The sequence below is a fragment of the Harpia harpyja genome, chromosome 12 (genome assembly GCF_026419915.1).
Source record: "Harpia harpyja isolate bHarHar1 chromosome 12, bHarHar1 primary haplotype, whole genome shotgun sequence".
NCBI lineage: Eukaryota > Metazoa > Chordata > Aves > Accipitriformes > Accipitridae > Harpia > Harpia harpyja.
Genome location: NC_068951.1, coordinates 7,339,352 through 7,356,517, shown reverse-complemented (window position 1 = coordinate 7,356,517; position 17,166 = coordinate 7,339,352). Strand labels below are relative to the sequence as shown.

The 17,166-nt window shown below is 56.6% G+C and overlaps 1 protein-coding gene and 1 long non-coding RNA gene across 2 annotated transcripts in view; one reads left to right on the top strand and one right to left on the bottom strand.

Moving 5' to 3' along the window:
* Positions 1-17,166, top strand: part of LOC128149263 (C-C motif chemokine 3-like) — a 169,938-nt gene that overhangs the window by 139,922 nt on the left and 12,850 nt on the right. The gene's annotated exons all lie outside the window — the stretch shown is intronic.
* Positions 5,951-7,579, bottom strand: LOC128149264 (uncharacterized). The gene is made up of 3 exons (XR_008237594.1): positions 7,459-7,579; positions 6,350-6,508; positions 5,951-6,263 (listed from the first exon to the last, which is right to left on the bottom strand). It is a non-coding gene; the product is annotated as an uncharacterized LOC128149264 (long non-coding RNA).

Genomic DNA, 17,166 nt, shown 5'->3' with positions numbered 1-17,166 from the left:
CCCTGCGGGGGCTGGAAGCGGGGGGACCCGGCCATGAACATGCAAGGGAGGGGGGTCCCCTGCTCCTCTGCCCCCCCCCGCCTCGGATTCAAGAGGAGGGGGGTGCACCCCCTCCTACTCGCCAATAAAATTAGAGAGGGGGTGCAGGGGCCTTGGGGAAAGCGGCAAGTTTGGGGGTTCTGCCCCTTGCCCCCCCCCCCCCTCCGGGCCCCCCCCGCCTGCAGCCGGGGCCGGCCGTGCCGTGCCCGCCGCCGGGGGGGCCCCGCCGCTGGGCGCTCCCGTGGCCGCTCGCCCGGCCGGAGCCGCATCGGGCTCCGGTGGGTGCCAGCGAGGGGAGGGAGGCAGGGGGAGGTGCCTTCCTCCTTCTCCTCCTCCTCCTTCTCCCCCTCCTCTTCGGGCGAGGAGGTGGAAGCCGAGATGCGATTCGATGCCAGGGGATGCAATGCAATGCAGCCCCCCCCCCCCCCATCCCCCAGCAGGTTCCCACTCACCCCACGCACACCCCAGCACCCCCGGGTGCCGCGGAGGGGAGCCTGCACGGCCGGCTCTGCCCTCCCCTGCAATGCAAGGGGACAATAAAAAATAAGGTTTGGGGACACCCCGGGGGGGGGGGGGGCAGAGAGCTGCATCCCCCCCGGGATGGAGAAGACCACCTGGGTTTGGTCCCTTCTCACCACCCTGGGGGGGTTTGGGTCCCTTCCCCATCCCCGCTGTGGCCGGAGTGTCCCCTGCCTCCCCGGCCCCCTCTGCTAGTGTCACCCCGGGGGATCAGCCTTGTCACCCCGCTCCCTGCCGCACTGTGCATGCAGGCAGGGCCCGGCTGCAGCCCCCACACATGGCCGCAGGTGGCTGGGGACCCTCTGTGCCCCCCCCCGGGGATGGGGGATCAAGAATCGCTTTGCCCCTGTCCCTCATGGGCTGCCTGGGCCCCTCCACACCACACATCCAGGGGAGACACTTGCAGCATGGCTGGGGAGGGATTCCCCTTGTCCCGGCTCGCCACTGCCAGTATAGAGCCATGGAAGAGCTGGGTTTTCGGGGAGCATCGCTGCCTTCCCACCCTGGGAATGCCATGCTCCCCTCAACCACACGGTCCCCAGTGGGGATGCCGGCATTTGGGGACCGAGTGCCCATGGCAGCCGTTCCCTACATGGTTTACGCGTCCGTTCCCTGTGACTATGCACCATCCAAGGGTGGATTTTTCTGCCTCCACCAGCCCCGTGAGCACCCCGGGTGCCTTCACCCTCCCTGCTCTGCTGCTGTATATTTCCCCATCTCCCTTCACCAGGAAATATTGGCCAGCATGTTCATCCTGGCAGCCTCATTTACAGTGGAACTGCATAAGACATCTCCATTAATGCCAAAATAATTCACGGCAATTAATGGGATTGACCTTGAGCAGTGACAGAAGCTGAAGAAGCCCCCAAGAAGCGGCAGGCCGGCAGTGCTGAGGGGGGGAGGACAGTCCCCAGGCTGACCCCCCGCGCACCCCCAGCACCTTTGGGTGCTGCTGGGAGGTCTTTGCAAACAATGCTGAGGGATGGCAGAGGGACCAGGGTGAAGAAGAGGAGGGACAGGGGGTCTGCCCCGAAACCCACCACCCGGAGCCCTGCAGGAAGGGCAGAGCATCATTTCTGGCAACCGAAAAAGGCCCGGCTGCTGCAGCGAGCGGCCCCATGCCACCGCCCAGGTGACCGCTGCTTGTTTTCATAAAAATCCCATGATTTATAAGCCAATCTCCCGATTGCTTTGGGGAGGGGAGGGCTGACTCATGGGTCTGAATCCCCAGGGATGGCGAAGCAGCAGACTGAGCAAAGCAGTGGCTGGGCCATGATTCATCGCTCCCAGCCTGCCCGGGGGGCGATGGGGCAGAGCCTCAGTTTCCCCACTCCAAAACGGGCCCCGGGGTCAGGAAATTAGGGATAATGATGGGACCACGCTGCATCCTGCCCCATCACGAGAGCCTTTTCCCGCTGATGGATGAGGGCTTTTAAAGCGGGGTGTTTGGGTGCTATCCCTCCCACCTTCCCGCGCTGCCTCGGGCAGGTTCTTGGCACCGCCGCCAGGATATTTTTCAACTGTTACAGAAATAAGTATTTTTACCCCAGTTGGATTTTATTTATGGCTCCCGCTTTGGCAGGCAGAGGGGCTGGGGTGGGCAAGAGCAGGCGGCTGTGATCTCTCTTTCCTGAGCAAGGACCGAAGCCAGCATGCCGGCGGGGTTGCCGCTTGTACCAGGGAGATGCCAGAGATAAATCCTGTTATTTTAGCAGAAGCCAAAGCAGAGAAGGTCAAAATGCGACACTTGCGCAGGGTCCCATCCGTCTTTGTGGGGACCCACCTGAGCATCTCCTGCTCTTTTGGACGTACGATGCACTGGGAAGCCCAAGGATGGATTTCCCAAGGAATTACCCAAAAAAACGTTGAGGGATGTCCAGGCAGGGCTGGGTCTGGCTTCCTACATCACCCCCGGCAGCCTGGGGACACCGGCTGGCACCAGTGACCTCCCACCACGCGTTCCACTCACCCCGGTGGCATTGGACGCCAGTGGCATCCACAGTGCCGGGACAGCCCGGCCTCTCCCCGGTAATCCCTGGCCTGCATTTCACCTGCCTGTAATCCCAGGGCAGCACTAATCGCTGGGATAACAGTGCCCGGGAGGTGCTAATCGCCGAATCCGGCCCTAATCCCTGTGGGAGCCGCTGCGGAGATGTCGCGGCGGAGCCGTGCCGCGGTGGCAGGCGGGCAGCGGGCACAGGGGCTGCTGCGAAGGGCCCCCCGGGTGATGAGTGCAGGGTCGGGGGGGGTGTCCTCTTTCCCTTTGCATGGGGAAACTGAGGCACCCACAAGGACGATGCCCGCCAAGTCACATCTGAGCTTTCTCCAGCTTCGCTGCGTGTCTCCAAGGGTAATGCAAGGAGCTCGTTGTGATGATGAGATGGAGACATGGAAGGCAGGGAGGGCTCGTGGGGTGCAAACCTCTCTCTGGATGTGTCGGCATGGGGAAATGTGGCACTGAACCCCACCTTTTGGGGGGGCTTTAAACAAAAAGCCAAGAGCCAGGGCTGGGGGTTTGCACCTGAGGGGATACTCCAGGCTGCTGTTTTTCACACTGTGACCCAAGGACCCTCCAAAGAAGATAAATCAGCCATAAACCAGGAAGAATTAAAAAAAAAAAAGCCCAGGACACACCGCAGGACAGTGAAACCCTCAGCCCAAGCCTCCAGTTTTCCCATTATTTTCCAATAAAGATTAATGCAGGCAGGGAATTTTCTCGCCCACAAGCAGCTGGCTCTGATGGCGGCTGCCTTGTTAGCGGCTGGAGCGCTCGCACCCCGGCCCGACAGCTAATTCTGCGCGGGAGTTGAATGGCTGATCCTGGAATGTGATTAAAAATATATATCAATTCCCTCCCCTTCAAAGCAGCGCCCGAAATACATTTATATCATCCGCCTTTCCTTATATAGTTCTGATAATGACATAAATATAGAAATCCCGTAATTGCCATAAATTAATTTTATATTATTATTTCTAAGGCAAGGGAAAAAAAAGGCTTTTATTGTAATTAATCATCCAGCTGGTTTCCTCGCAGGGTTCATGGCTTGTTACGTGGGTCCATGGCTCTGTCCTGCTCTTGCCCCCTCTCTCTGCCCACTTGGGGACTGTCTCCATCACTGGTCCCCAAGGCCACCCCATGGGTCTCCTTCCTCCCAGGATGATGTTGGCAGAGGAAAATGGGTGAGAGAAGCAAGAAATGGGCTGAGATATTTCACCACTGAGATGCTGCAGGTCCTGAGCACACCCCATGCTACCCACGGCCAGCAAATTGTTTTGACTTTCGTGTGCCCCGAACAGTGTAACAGCACATTAGATATTGAATGCAATATTTATAATATTAAAATGAATATTTTAATAGCGTATAAAAGTAACGGAAGGGCGAATCAAAGCAGTAGCACCAAGCCCTTTCCTTCTTGCAAGATAAAAATGTTTCATTTCAATTTTACTGTTTGGATTCATCTTTGCCTCGACTTTTACGTTCTATTAAAATATTAATTTGGGGCTATATCATAGGCCTTTAAAATTTTATCTGATATAACAAGTCAACATTATCAAAGTTGTTGGGGCTCAGCACAAGGGAATGGGGGGGAAAGAAATGGCCCCGCGAGTAGGAAACCCGGTGGACTCAGCGGTTCAGAAGGGAACATCTCAATAGACCAGCAGTGATATTTTTTCCCTTTCCTTCCAAAAATTTTTACCCCATGGGAAAATTTCTCCATTCCCTTTTTTTGCTGTATTTCTGAGCAAAAATAAAAGGCAAATGCCAAAGCTTGGGTTTCCCTTGCAGGGCAGGACCGATGGTGTAAATCCCTGCGGCCGGGTGCTGGGCTGTGCTCCGTGTGCACGTGAGAGCATCCACCACGTGCCAAAACACCCCGTATAAAAACGGAGCATCCCATCATCCTCGCAGAAAATTGATAAACACCATGTTTCTCCAGCTCCAGGGATTCAAAGCACCTAATTACAGCAGCTCGTCAGGAGGGGGTGGTTATCTTGGCAGCCAGGGAGGCCAGCAATAGCGTTTCTTTTCTTGCCTTGCTGTTAGCTTTATTTTTTTTTCACCCAAAAATAAAAAACCGCGTGGAGATTCGGGGGAGGATCTAGCCACTTGGATGAGTTCAAAAGCAGCTCCTCTGAAATCAGCAGTGGGCTGATGGCAGCGCTGAGCCCGCGAGCACCTGGTGCTGGGTGCTGTTAGATGCGGGGAGCAGCACGGCAAGGACCAGCCCATGTTATTTTTGGAGGGGGAGAGGGAATATGCAGCACCTAAATCAAATACCAAGCCCTCAATGGACAAGAGGCAAGCAAGACATCGGCAGATGCCAGGAAATTGAAGGCAACAAATTCTGTCTTAAGCAAAAGCACGTTTTGCATCCCGACTTCGGGATTTCGGCGATGGCCGGATCCCAACCTGCCGATCACCAAAGCCCCTGCGGTGCCTGGGGGTGCAGGAGCGCTGATGGGAAAACTCAAAGCACCGGTGGATTCAATGCCCAGGACACAGACCCTATAGCCCCTATGGATATATTGCCGCCTGGAGCAGGGCACGTGGCAGGGTGGGCAGCAGGCTGGCAGGCAGGAGCAGGCAGGGTGAGCCTGGCCCTGCTCCCTCCCGCAAGGCTGATGAGTTTGCAGCTGGTTTCTCCTACGAGCCCGAAGGGACGGCCGGGGTCTCACGGGGGCGAGGAGGGACGTTCATCATCTCCAAATGGCTCCGGAGCTGCAAGCATTTATTTCTAGACCTTGGGCGGGCTGGAGGGCAGCGAAGAGGCAGGGAGGAGGCAAGGCAGGTGTCTGCAAGCCCCTGCCTGCAACGGGACCCCGCTCCTGGGGGAGTTACTGCCACCCCCCACCCAGACCTCACCAACACCTATATATATATATATAAAACATATGAAAACTAAATGCAGAATCCGTTCTATTCCAGCCTTGCTCCCTATATTGTGCTGTTTGGGACCTTGCAGGAGTGCAGGAGAGTGCATGGTGGCCGTGTCTCTAGGACAGGTCCCCATCAGCATCCCCGCGCTCTCGCCGAGGGACACCTGACCACCCCAACTCACCTCTCCATCCCCGTCTCCCTCCCCCTTCCCAGCCTCTCTGGCCAAGATGGAAAGACAGACAGGGAAAAGCACTTAAGAGGAGGAGAAAAGCCCATTTGCTTTGGTTTCCCAGTCGCCCCCTCACTTGGCTCAGCTCAGGCTGTTTGATTTTCTGGAGGCTTTTAGGCCTCCCCCGGTCCCTAATCAGATAAAGGGCTGCGGTGGGGGAAGGATCCGGGGCTAATGCTGCTGCGGGGATGAGCTCACCGCAGGGCACAGCCCTCCCGCAGCCCCAGCGTGGCCCTGGTGTCCCCTCCATCACACCGAATAGCTCCTGGCCAAGCCCCCCCGGGTGCACGTACGCTCAGCTCCCGCTCAGCCCCGTGCCCTCTGGGGCAGGATGCGAGAGACTTTCTTTCCCCACCTCCATCTTCCCAGCTGGGATGCTCCGGGCTTGAGCTGGGCCCTGTGCAATTTGTGGTCAATGGAGAGGTTGGGTTGGAATTGGGTTGATTTGCAGGGCAAAGGGTAGGGTACGGGAGCATCTGGGCAGCCCCAAATCAGGCAAGGTGTGCTCACTGATGTGTACTGACCTGCAGGTCCTCAGCATCCTGCCACCCTGCAGCTCCCTCCTGCGGGGTATGGCCGTCCTCAGGGTGAGTTCAGCTGGGAATTGCATGGAAAAGGCTGTTTGGCCAGTTCCTCCGCTCCCGGGATGTTCAGCCCTGCACCCACCACATCCCCTTGCTCACCCCTCGCCGGGTTCATCTGCCTCCAGCAATCCCTTCCAGGGAAGCGCATCCACCTGACGCCAGCTGATGAACACTCCAACCCCTGCAAAATGGGTCCTGGTGGGATGCGGCGAAGACCAGCACTGTGCGATTATCCTGGTAACAGGTTTTCACTGTAAGCTGGGGAGAAGGTGGCAGAAAACTAACAAAACCACACACACAACTCAGCCTCAAAAGGTCCCTTTTTGGCACAAGGAGAGCCACGGTGAGATGCAGGGTGGGAGAAACGTGGCAAGAGCGGCTTCTCCACCGGTCCAGCCCTGACATCAGAGCTGTGTGTGCCCCGCAGAGGTGCTACTGCGGGAACGGAAAGAAAAACTGGCCCTTCAGAGAGGGCAGAGGGCAGGGGGACCTGCCTGCACCTGGCTGTGGGCCATCCCCTGAGGGCAGGGGGACCTGCCTGCCTGGCGGGGGGCTGTCCCCCAAGCACGGGCTCAGTAAGTGCCGGGCTCATGGCTGGCCCAAGGTTGACAGCCTGGCAGTAGCTGAGCGGGATGAGATCCCACCAGCTCTCCGAGGCTGGGGTACTTACCAGGGGAGCATGAAAATGGCCAGTTCAGATGAGAGCAAAGGTCCATCTAACTCTGGATCTGGTTGCTGGGACAGTCAGCTGCTACCTCTCCAGCCAGCAGCTACCCCTCCTTGTATACCCTCTCTCTGTCCCTCCATCTACCTACCCATCCATCCATGCATCTATCCCTATGTACCCTCTCTTTGTTTGCCTATCCATTCATCCATCCATGCATCCATCCATCCCTTTATATCCTCTGTCTGTCCATCCATCCATCTGTCCATCTGTCCTCCCATCCATCCCTCTATCCCCCTGCCAGCCCATCCACCCCTATCCCTCCATCCTTCCATCCCTCTATCCCTCCATTCCTCCATCCATCCATCCCTCTCTCTATTCCTCCATCCACCCATCCATCCCTCTATCCCTCCATCCCTCCATCCCTCCCTCCCTCCACCCATCCCACACCCCCTCTCTCTGCCTTCTCCCCCAGATGCTCCTCATCTCGGGTCCCCTCTCTCCCCATGGCCACCATGACCTCTCCAGGTGAGGACCCCCATACCGGCGGCTCCGTGTCCCCCGCAGCAGGGCCCCTCTGCCACCTGGCCCAGCACTGCCTGACCGGGGCCGAGGACCGTTGCCAGCCGAGCAGCGAGAGGCCCCGGCAGCGAGCAGGGCCTCCCTTTCCCCTTGGCTGGACCTGTCACAACAGCACTCATCGGGGACAGAGATGGCGGCGGGGGGAGGCACTGGGAGAAGGGCTGAGACTGGCTGAGCATCCCGCAGCCTGCCTTGTTTTCAGAGGCACCGCGATGCATCGGGCTGAGTTTGCTCTTGGGCACGGGGCGGTGGCAGCTCCAGGGTCCCACTGCCACGAGCATCTCCTACAGGACACCCATTGCAGAGCGGTCCCAAGCTGGGCACCCCACTGCATCCCAAAAAGCACCCAAACATCTCCAAAATGTCAGACCCCAGAGCAGGAGGGGGGGGGTTCACCCATGCCCCCTCCGTGCCTCCTCCTACGGGACATGGTTCAACACCAGCAGACACTTCCCTGGGGGATCTCCCCCCAGGGCTGGCAACCGAGGACTGGAGCAGCTAATTGCAAGCGAAGAGTCATCAAACACAGCCCAAATTCCCCCCAGAGGCACCCGAGCGGCTGTCGGGGCTCTGTTGCAGGCAGATGGGGCACCTGCCCCCCCGGCTAGCGGAACCCTCCCCTGCCCGCCGGCCTCGAGAGGGGAAACCAGAGCCCAGCTTTTATCCCGGAGTTCAGAGCCCCATCCTCAGCGCCTGCCCGGCTGGCGTGTCCGGTGGGATAACGATGGAGCAGCTGCTCATTCATCTGGGTCAGCCCCAGCATTGTCTAATGGCCACCCCAGTAATGGCTGGGGTGTCCCGGGGGCACGGGATCCCATCTGGAGCTGGGCCCAGTGAAGCCCTTTCCTTCCTGCCATTAGTAGCTCTCAGCTGGGATTTGGGCTGCTCCCATCCCTTGTGGCAGGGAAGAACCCCCTGGAAGACCATTTAGAACCATGAATTTTTCAGGAGCTCATTTAGCAGCGATAGTTTTCCCATCTGGTTTTGTGCAACGTGGATTAACCCCTTCAGCAGCTCCAGGGTGGGGATGGAAGAGGCAGATCCTGAGTGGGAATGGGCTGCTGTGATTTGGCGGCGAGGGGGGAGGTGCAGGGGGAGGGCAGAGCAGGGGCTCAGTTGGGCTCCTTGCTTTGCTCTTCCCGGGCTAACAGCAACCTGCTGCCTGCACCAGAAGGACTGGCGTTGCAGCCAAAACAGGCTTGAGCTGGCAGAGAGTGGGCAGCGGCAGCCTCGGAGGCAGCAGAAATTGGATCTAACCCAAAATATGCCTGAAACCAGCAGAAAACCCCTCATTTTGTACCTGGGCATTCACAGGATGCAAAAACCTGCCAGGAAACCCATGCAAAGGGCTTTGCCTGCATCCCCCATCACTGGCGCTGAGCCTCTGGGACCACAGGCAATCCCGTACCCGACAGAAAGGAGCCACCGGCCAGGGCTAGGAGGTGTCAGGGAAAAGAGCATTTGAACCACATGCATTGCTGGAATCTGGAGTAATTATAGCACCGGGGTCAAAAAAGCCTCCTTCAACGTCATTTCTCTGCTCAATATGCAGCAGCCATTTAAAATAAAATAAAGCCCCTAGAAAGTCCAGACGTGAAAGGGAAGGATGGGGAATGGTCAGCAGAGAGGGAGGATTTTCCAGTGGGATAGCCGCTGGGCTGTCTTGGGGGCAGGCAAGGAAAGGATCACAATTTTGTGGCAAAAGCTGGTGTTTAAGGCTTCTAGCAATAATTTCTATCAGAGCTCAGCAGTTTTTCGAATTAAATGCTCCTGACCTTGACGGTATCCGGCCAAAGATGATTCAGTATTTGGCTACAGGTGGTCACATCTCAATTAAAGCCCCCGACCTCTTCAGTGACGTGTCTGGTGTATCCTTTACACCAACCCTGCTAACGGGGCTGGACATGGGGATGGTTTTTCTGACGTCTGCAGCCCTTTTTTGACCACCTCAGGGGGTCTGATGGACGATTGCATCCTTCCTCAGCCTCATCTTCCTCTCCCAGAGCTGGGTGTGGAGGGCGAGGGTCCCCCATTCGCCCAGGGGCTGCCAGGGTCCAGGCTGCATTTCCCCAGCCTGCGACTGTACTTTGCAAAGTCAAACGGCCTTTGAGGGCTCTGCAAGAGGTGGGCAAAAGGGCTGAGCCCCTGCCACCGACTTACAGGGTGTCCTTTGTCACCTCCCTTCACCTTGCCCTAGCTCGCCCCTGTGCACAGGTCAAAATGGTTTTGCATTTTGGGTCATTTCCAGAAGGCCATGAAAGGGCAGCAAAGATGGGGCTGCACCCTGCCACTGCATCCCACAGGTCAGGGAGCTTGGCTGGGGGTCCCACCACAGCCCCCCACCAGTCAGCCTCCCCACTGGGGCTTCCCCCTCTCCTGCTTCCCCTCTCATTCCTCCCAGCCCTGGTCCCAGCCCTGCCTGAAGGTGAATTTTGGGGAAACAGCACTGATTTAGAGTTTCGTGAGAGCCAGGACCCCATAAATCACTGGGTGTTGTTACAAACTGCCCTGACCAACTTGTCCCTCCAGAGACACCCCCCAAGCAACCAGGCTGTTTGTTCCCATGGGAAAGTGCTTCCCCATCCTCTCAGAGGGTGGAAGCCCGAGTTCCCCCACGCCTCGGAGCATGGATGATGGCAAGAGGGGCTAAACCCCCTTTGCAGGCTTCCCTCTGCTCTTCCCCTGGCATCTCCCAGGGTTTCGGCCCCATCCCCAGCTCTGCGAGCGGGTGATTTAATTTTACCATCACGGCATCCTTTTAGCGCACATCTCAGCCCTCGGGAAAGCTGTGCTCATCCTCTGAAGGGTGCCCGTAGGCTGCAGCACAGGGGGACCCCGGATTGGCCTGTGGGATGCCATGGCACCCCAGCTGCACAAGTCCCTTTCCATATCATCAGGCATTGTCCTGGCACACACAAAACTCTCCCAAAAGAACCAGGCGGTGAGAAAAATAAAAATATGCAAAGGGAAGGCAAGGGAAGGCAGCGAGTTTCTGCTTGGCTGCGCAGGGAGGGGTCTGCAGTGCACAAACAGCATCCGCTCCCATCTCTCCATACCAGTGACATTGAAGCGAGTTGCAAAAAAATCCATTTTCTTCACCCAGAATAGAAAAAAAAAAAAAAAAGACATTTGCAGCCTTGAAAGATTTATATTCCCCCACCAGAAGCTGGCAAGACCACGCGAGAGATGCTCAGTGCCAGGGCTGGCCCGAAACAGCCCTCCCAGGGCAGGGGGAGGCAGGGATGCTCCCCGGTGGGGTGATTCCCATGGGAAAACCTGGGCTGGTGGGAGTGTGAGCACCTGCCCAGCCCTGCTCTGTCCATTAGTGATCTTAATTAATTACACCCCCCTTGCACTACCCGCTCTTAGTTATATGCCTCTGAGACCCCTGGGCACCAGCAAGGGCTGCAGCTGAGCAGAGGGACCCCAAAACAAGCAGAGGCACTCCAAAACGAGCCTCTCCCCAGTGCAGAGCTGTGATTTGAGTCCTGGTCCCTACGGATGTGCCGGTCCTGGGTAAACCAGAGTAAAATCCTTCCCACCTCCACAGTGGAGCCCAGCGAGAGCGGAAGGGACCCGACCAGCTCTGCCAGCCCCCATCCTCCTTATGGGCTAGAGCCTCCTCAGACTGGGACCAGCCCAGCCCAAGCTGGGCAAGCAGCCCCCCAAGGCCCTGTGTCTCTAATAGCAATTAACGGCGGTCCCTGATCGATGCTGGTCCTGGGCCCAAGGTTTGCCTTCCCGCCGCAGTAAGCCCTGCTTCCCCCGGGACCGTGGGGCTCGCTGTCTCCCCATCCGCCTCCCCAGAGCTATCTGGAAAACATGCCGGCGCCGGCGTTATCAGCCTGACCACAAGCCAGATCTGCCAGACCGTTAGTGCCATCCCAGGAGCCTGCTGTCTATTTTTAATCCCACTAAAAAGCAGGCAATTTGTCACTTAAGTCTCCATCCCGGACTCCCGCTTACCCAGGCGGGAAGTGAGCGGCAGCTCAGGCAGCAACCCCTGCGTGAGCAGCCCCAAAACCTGGCTACAGGGAGGATGCTTTTCTGTTCAGGGTCTGCGGCAGAAGGGTGGTCTTGGTCCATGGGGCTGGGATCGGAGGCTGGGGCCAGGAATGGACCCTGTCCTAGTCCTTATTCCTTATTTCCTTAGGCCTTATGCTTTATGCCTTATTCCTTATTCTTTATTCCTTAATCCTTATTCCCCGTTCCTTATTCCTTATTAATTTCCTTATTCCTCATTAATTTCCCTATTCCTCCACATTTCCATCTGACCATAATTTGGGGAGGGGGGAGAAGCAGTAGTTTCCAACCATCCCAAAGCAAATTTCTCCTCTCCCCTTTCTAAAACTGCCAGAAACTTGAGAAAAAAACCCATTTTCCATCGCTCTGCCACCAACCCACCTCAGGGGTGCAGCGTGCCCCCCCCCAAAAGCTGCTGCTCTTTGCAACAGCCCTTGAACCCTGGTGCATGACACGCTGGGGCTCTGCACTTCAGCCGCTGGCAGATAATTTTGCTATTAATAAAATCACCATATTTAATGTGGGGGTTTTTTTGGGGGGGTCCCAAGTCACACCTTTGAGCACCATGGCATGACCCAGGTCTCCCCACCTGCCCCCCCGCCCCCCCGTGGGTCCTTTACATCCCAGCGGGATCCAACAGCTCCAGCACGCCCAAACCAAAATCCTGCAGATTAGAAATCAAACACACCCGCCCCCCACAAATAGCAAACCCAATCTGATTGTGGTGCAGCCCGCCCAGGTGGGTGATGGCAGATAAGGGCCCGGTGCCACAGAAAAGGGAAAGCTCTCCAGGAGGAATATTAAACCTCACAGCGGATGGATTGGAGGTTTATCAGCGGCTTTTGATGGTAATAGATTTTTGTAATAACCTGACTTTATTACTGGAAACAATGTGAGGATGCAAAGTGGCTTTAAGGCTTGTTAAAAGCATTTTCCAGCCACTTTAACTCCCTTCTCCCATCACCAGCGCTTTATTCAGGGATGCCGAAGGGTCTGGGCAGGGGATGGGGACGCGAAGAAATCCTGGCCCAGCCCAGTAAAACCACTGCTTCAGTGGAGGGGGATGCACTGGTAAAGACACATGTCCCTGAGGAGCGGGCACATGTTTGGGTGGCACAGGGACAGGATGGGTGCATCCCACCAGGGCAGCTTTTGGACCCTGCCCTCGCCAGCTGCTGCAAGCGATGGGGAATATACTCTGACAAATAATTGAATTCTCTTTCCTCTTGACCAAATCCCAGGTTACGTGCTTGACAGGTGATATTTGTACCTCTTTTAGTGAGTAAACTGCAGCGCTCACATTAAATCAACATCTCTGATCAGCCCTCCAGCTGTCCTCGAGGGATGCTCCATCCTGCAGCATCCTCGGACCCTCCTCATCCTTGTGATGGAGGGGAGGAGAGGAGGGTCAAGGGCAGCACTGCAGAGTGGGGCAATAGCCAAAATGCTGGAAACTGGGGATGGGGCTAGAAAAAGGGGCAGAAAAATCAGGCAAGGGCTGAGCCAGAGCCACAGAGAGCAGTGAGCGTGGGGCGGCAGGGTCCCCCGGCCACACGCTTCTCCGTGACTGCAGCCGGCTTCTGGCTCTGGGTTTGGGCAAAGAGACGAAAGAAAATCCCCCTCTGGGACCTCGAGGTTGGATGCTTTGAATCACCCAGATGGGGTTATTTTTCTGGTTTTTTGGCCAAAGCCACTGGAGCTTGACCTTGAACCGGTTTTTCGTTTCCCTCTGCCAACCCAAAACTGCCGGTTTTTCAGCAACATAAAAATAGTAGCCAGATAAGCGCTGTTCTTTTCCAGCACTGGAACCAAAGGCAGCTTTACTGGCACCCCAAACACCCCGAATCGCCTCCACAGCCCCGCCACCACCACAGGGTGACAGACTTGGTGGTAGGGAGATTTGCAGGTGCCATTTGGGGACACCCACATCTAGCTGGGGACACCCAGGAGTGGTGGAAGGGGAGCCTGGGGAGGAAAGCGAAGCACCCAGACCCTTCCCATCACCACTGTTCTCCCAGATCTATCCCTTTAATTCTTCTGACACCCTGTTTCGGAGCCTAATCGTGGTGAGGGGTGGAAACAAGGACCCCCTTTTGTGTGTCATGGGCGGCTCCTTGTGCCTCAGGGATCCATGGTCCAAGCCTGGCTCCAACATAGCAGCATCACATAAATAATATTGAATTATTTCCCCACCATTTCTGGGAACTGCCGGTTAAAGCTCTTAGACGGTGCACTCTCACAGCTCCTAATCTTATTCACCTGCCATTTACCCCGGGAACAGAGCACAAAGCAGGCAGCCTTTCTGGGGTGCACAGATATGGGGTCTCACATTGTTAATAAGAGGGAATAATTAATATTAATCAGATGTGCTGCAAATTCCACACCAGGACCCTTCAGGTGTGCAGAGTCAGGGTGCAGCAAAGGGAAAAATGGGTCTTTGCACCCCAAAATAGCTCAAGGGAGGAAAAGGAAGGGGAAAAGCAGAAGCTGAGCTTTGTTGTGCACAGGGATTAATCTGCTGCCCAGTTTATAAACACCGTTCCCCAGATACCCATCTAAGCACCAAAATACCTGCCTGGCACCTGGGAGTCACTGTGCCTCCGGGAGATAACACTGGGGATGAAATGTTCTCCCATTCCCCAGGATTTCTGGGCCTGAAAGACAGATCTGGTGACACCAAAAACATTTCCAAACTTGATTGAACTTTGCCAAGGTGCTCATGAAAGTAAATAAGAAGGGAAGAAATCTGAAGGTTTGGGGTTTGCATCTGCAGAGAGAGATGCTCTGCCTTGCAATCATTTCTTCTCTTTGAAGTGGCCTTCAGAGATGCTGGAAATACCCTGAAATCCAAGCAGCCCCCACCAAAGGGTTTCCTTTCAGCCCCCAAAAAGTTATCATTTAATAAATCCAAACCAAAATGCTTTGATTAGAGCCCAAGATAGAAGCGTCTCTTTTTTTTAAACCTCCCTATTAAAAAGCCCTGAAGGCCACAGAGGGTGGGAGTTTCTGCCGGGTTTCAGGCAGAACAGTGATGAAGCAGCATCAGGGATGGATGTGGTACCCAGCCGGCATCATGGCCCAGAGGGAGATCGAGGAGAGGTCAGTAAGTGAAATCCTCTTGGCCACATTATACATTTTGCTAAATTTCAATTATTTTTTGGCTGGAAAGTTTAAAAAAAAAGACCCAGGTCTTATCACACCCATCCATCTCCCCCCCCAGCAGGCTTGGTGACCCTCTGCAGGCAGAGCCCCACTCACACTGCCGGCAAACCGGGGCTGCGGCTCCCTGCCGAAAATAGCGGGGAGGGTGCTGACACCCGCTTCGCAACTTCTCCTGACATCAGCTCCTTTTTTTCCCTATTGACATGATTTTTTTCCTGGCTCATTTCAAGCCTGAGTTCCCCAGACACTCCCTGACATCTGCTAATATCCCTGAAACCGGAGCCTGAAGGGACTGGGAGGCTTTGAAACCACAAACGATGCTATTTTCAGGCCATGATGGGATCAGGAGAGGTTTTCCCCACCCTGGGCTCAATGCCTCACAGAGGGATGCTCACAGCAGCCCCGGGGACAACTGGGGCATCGTCTGGGTGAGTTTTCCACGGGCTTTTTTGTACGGGGACAGCACGGCCCCATCACGGGCTGTGGCTTGGGCTGGCAGGAGCCTCTCCAAACCACGACGCGTGTACCTGACGAACCTGCGCTTGCATTTGCAGGGAGAGAAGCTCCTGAAAGAGGGGTTGTGGGTGAAACCCAAATTGCCCCAAATAGCAGGGCTGGCCCATCCCAGAGGGGACCGGTGGCCGGGGAGCTCCGCACCTCGTCAGCCAGAGACACAGATGCCAGGGGGAAGACAAGGTGTCAGCAGCCGGCACATCTTGCCGTGCCCAGCCCATGGGCCTGCCACCTTCTCTGCTTGCCTTCTCATCCTGCTAACTTCAATCATGGAAAACTCCATCTGGGTAAAATAGAAAGCCAGCAATTCTTTTGTTTCCCTTTTTTCTTTTTTTTTTGGTGCATATTGAGTGTGTAGTGGATGTAAACTGCGTTATCTGGATGGCTTGCTGGCTTAGCAGAGCCTCCGTTTTACCGTACTAATGACTTTTTACACTCCAGGTAAAATCAGAACAAGACAAGAAGGTTTTAGAAAGCTCGTTCTGACAAATTCCTCACTGTAATTACTGGAGCAGAAAGAACTCATCAGCAGTACATGCCGTTGCTCCGGGCGCTAAAAGTCTCGAGTGGTGAATGGCCCAGATATGGAAACTGCAGCCGCCGCCGCCGCATCGCCGCGTGGCACGGGGCCCGGCAGGTCTCCGTGCCGAGGCGGCGAGTGGAGCCCATCACGGCTTCCCCTGCCGATGGGCTCCTAGCCGGACGAGGAACAATTTTATACATGAGTGATCTGGTATAATCCCGGTCCTCCTGGGGCCAGGGACCGCCGCGGGGTGACAATACTGCTGCAGGGTACACAGGGGTGTCAGGTCCCGCGCCAGCTGGGCTTGGCTTTGTTGGGGATTAAGGACACCAGGCTGGGCTTTGGGAGGTTGGTTTTATTTTCCAGGTGTCCCTTGGGCTCTGCCACATTGGGGGATATGGAGGGTGGGGACCCCCTGTGCCTGCTCCCAGCCCCACTGGCTCCCACTGCTCGGCCAGGGCTCCAGCTCTGCCCAGACTGCTGCAGTGGGGAGAAAAGACACCAAGGGCTTTTGCTTCAAATACATCAAAAACAGGAGGGGAAAACAAAACCCCTCCCCAGCTGGTGGGAAAGCACCTGGTGAAGTGGTTTGCTGGCTGCACGCTGCCAGCAGCCATCAGCAGGCATGAAATACCCCCCCCCCCCCCATTTCACAGCATCCATGGCTCAGGAGATGCTCGAGGACCAGGTTGGCCACAAAACCCCGGCTGGGAGAGTGAAGCCACCAGGATGACCCTGGCTGCAAGAGGACGTGGCACCATGGCTCACCGGCCGGCTGGCATGGGCTGTAGGGACCAGCACTGGGATGGAGAGAGGGGTCGAGGCAGTGCGGGGGGTCCCCGGCACCATCCCAACCCCAGCCCCCAGCCCCACATCCTCACCTCCGAGAGCTGGTCCAGACCAAATGCCCAGATCCAGACACCCTCACGGTTGCACCCACGAAGTGCTTCGCTTCCACAAGCAATAGTTTGGCTAGGAAAGGGCTGGGAAGAGCTTCTGGGGCATTTTGGGGACTGCAAAAGTGCTGCCTATGTGCCTGTCCCGCAGCTCCCTGGTCCTGCCTGGAAAATCCATCACGGCTTGGCTTTTACTGCCCTCTCCAGTCCCTCCCCAGCTAAGGCAGCTCCCAGAGAGGGAAATAACTAACCTCGAAACATGGGAGAGGGGGGCCCAAAGCCCAGGGCTGAGCTGTGGTGGGACCCCCCCCCAGCTCTCCCCCCCCAGCCCCAGGGCTGGCCAAGGCGAGCCCTCCTCATCCTCCACCCTCTCCCAGCGCCCACCCCAGTGTCAGGGACCGTGGTGACCCAGGACGAGCCTCCCACGAAGGGTTGGGCTGGAGGCCGGGGGCTGCTGCGATGTCCCCCAACACAGGGGACACGGTCTAGGAGGGGACCACAGTGGCACATGGAGTGCCCATGCCCTCCCCCCCCCCCCCGCCATCCCCCAGCC